Consider the following 3,247-nt stretch of genomic DNA (forward strand, 5'->3'; position numbering starts at 1 on the left):
CAAAAAAGAAGAATATTTTTCTTACTTAAAAAATAAAAATAGATTTTTAAAGTAAGATTAAAAGAACATGCAAAATTTAACGTTATTCGCTTTCTTCGTTCCCCTATAAAAAATTCCTAAAAAATACCTATTTTTAAGGACCTTCTCCGGCTCCAGTCATACTCAACTTATATTCATGCTTAAAAAGAACAATTTATTTTACTAAAGTTAATTTACTAAATATTACATATAACAACTAAAAAATAAGAAGTTAACTTCAAATCGCGTACTTTACAAGTATTTCTCGAAAACGAGTACCGCAAAGGTATTGAAACTTATCGCATATTATTAATTTCTATTTTTATATAAAGCATCATATACTAGTCTTTCAAAAACATTTAAAAAAAACTTTTTTCACAATTTATTAAAATGTCTGTTTCACAATACCTCGGAATAGGAATTCCGCGTTAAAAGTTAAAACTTTGAAGCTCAGTAGCTCAGAAGCTCGATTTTTAATACCGTAAAAAGTACTAAAATTTATACTACACATAAAGCACACCTATAAATTAATGTATATTCACAGTTTCAAGAAAATCTAGAGAAAATCGATTTTCCGGAGAACATCCTTAAGATCTTTCAAACCAGAATACGCTCTGGTAATTTATTATTTGTCATTAACATGTTTTATTATTAACCACATACATATAAGTGTGAGAAAGCATATGGTACAAAATAATTTCAATATTCAAATTATTGTAATAATAAAAAAATCAATTATTTACATTTTCTTCTGTGTGTGTATGTGTGATGTTATTGACAATATAGTTTCTTTGCACGTTTACATTTCTTTTGCAGATTTTTTACACGCTTAATTTTCACGAGTGTAATGTCAAATACAGACAAGATTTTTGTTTATCTGTTATAAGCGTTATTTTGAATGCAAGATTTTAATAATCAAACGTTTTTAATATATTTAATATATTTAATAACATCACACATACACACGCAGAAGAAAATGTAGATAATTGATTTCTTTATTATTATTACAATAATTTGAATATTGAAATTATTTTATACCATATGCTTTCTAATACTTATATGTATATAATTAATAACAATATATTAATAACAAATAATAAATTAGGGGCGTATTCTGGTTTGAAAGGTCTTAAAAATAAGTATTTTTCATACATAGGAATTTTTTATAGGGAAACAAAGAAAGCGAATAACGTTAAACTTTGCATGTTTTTTAACCTTATTTTAAGAATATATTTTTATTTTTTAAGTAAGAAAAATGCTCTTCTTTTCTATGTTATATCCTGATTACTAGAAGGTGTAAATGACAGACAAAGTAAATGATTCTAGCTGTTCTATAGGTATCAGAAACCCAAAAACCAAAAATTTTCTTATTCAGAATAAGTGTGGCTATTGTCTGAACTAGAATAAACATATATTATACGTTTATTAGTTTTTTTCTTTTAATAAAATATTAACAAAATTTTGAAAAAAGTTATAATATTTTTAATAATATAAGAGAAATAAGACCGTTTTATGACCGTTATACAATCAATCAATATTAAATAAGCCGTGTACGATCCGAGTTTGGATCTTAATAGCCTAATAATATTTTTTGTGTATTACACGTATATTTTTTTCAATCTAATAAATTGCGCGCCGACTAACTTGTCAGACTTACAACACAGCTCCTGTTGGAGTAGTAAAAATTTTTTACTATTATTTAAATCGATTTAATTAGAGGGATGTGAGGGGATTTTATTAATCCAATAGGAGCTGTGTTGTAAGTCTGACAAGTTAGTCGGCGCGTAGTTGATTAAAGTTGGAAAAATATGTAAATATATAGTATATAAAAAATATTGGGCTACTATAAAATCTAAGCTCAGATCGTAAATGGTTTATTTAATATTGATTAATAATATTTTTGATAAAAAGGCCGCCTAGAGAGAGAACCTAGAATGAAAATATTGGTTTAGTTCTAGTTCAGACGATAGCCACATATACTTCTTCTGATTAAGAAAATTTTAGCTTTTTGCGTTTCAGATACCTACACGGAGAAAAAAATCTTACCTCTGTGGTATGAGCGCCTTCCATGCATAAAAAGCATGTAGCGCTGCCTTGCATCAAACGCATGAATTTGTCCGTTTAAAGTACTTTAAAGCATGAAGTAGGATATTATCCTTGCCTTAAACGGACAAATTTATGCGTTTGATGCAAGGAAGCGCTACATGCTTTTTATGCATGGGAGGCGCTCATACCACAGAAGTAAGATTTTTCTCTCCGTGTAGAACAGCTAGAATTATTTACACCGTCTGTCATTTATGGTAACCAGGATATAACAAAAAAGAAGAGCATTTTTGTTACTTAAAAAATAAAAATAAATTTTTAAAATAAAGTGAAGAAAACATGCAAAGTTTAACGTTATTCACTTTCTTTGTTTCCCTATAAAAAAAGTTCCTGAAAAATATATATTTTAAAGATCTTTTAAATCAGAATACCTCCGTTAATAAATAATTCTTTACATTCTTTTCCTGACGGAAGAGATTTTACCACTTCTCAATATAAATATAAATTTATCTCTTGTTATGGTTTTATTCGATTATTCCGGCGTTTTCATATTTGTAATTTAATTAGATTATTGTTTACTTTGTTTATATTATATTAGGTGATTGTTTAATGTTTTAGTCTAGACTAATATTTAATGTTTTAGTATGTAAACTTGAACATTAATTATCATGTTTTTTTATATTTATCTTCTTCTATCGTAGTAATCTGTTCCGAAGAAGACTAAGTACAGTCGAAACGTTAACCATGTGTATTGTTTATTTAAGAAATTGTTTTTATTTTAATCCAATATCTCTCTGTTGTTGCTCGTGGCCGCTTATAAACATTAATAGCTAATATAAATTTAATAAGAGTAAAAAAAACATTATAAATTACTTTTTTTTCGATATAGTTAATATGTAATTATTGTTATGCATTTAAATATTAAATTTAAATACTATTATGCTAAAGTAAAGGTTTTTAAAGTAAGACTTTTTTTTATATAAGAGCATATTGGCCAGAACGGGGATTTCTATACATTACATTTACGAATTTTAGTTTTTATGTTTATAAATATTTTTTTAATTAATTATATTTGCAATCTTTATATTTATAAATTTCAAATATATATATATATATATATATATATATATATATATTTGCAATCTTTATATTTATAAATTTCAAATATATATATATATATATATAT

This window comes from Temnothorax curvispinosus, unplaced genomic scaffold (assembly GCF_003070985.1).
Source record: "Temnothorax curvispinosus isolate PA1 unplaced genomic scaffold, ASM307098v1 QBEX01004646.1, whole genome shotgun sequence".
In the NCBI taxonomy this organism is placed as follows: Eukaryota; Metazoa; Arthropoda; class Insecta; order Hymenoptera; family Formicidae; genus Temnothorax; species Temnothorax curvispinosus.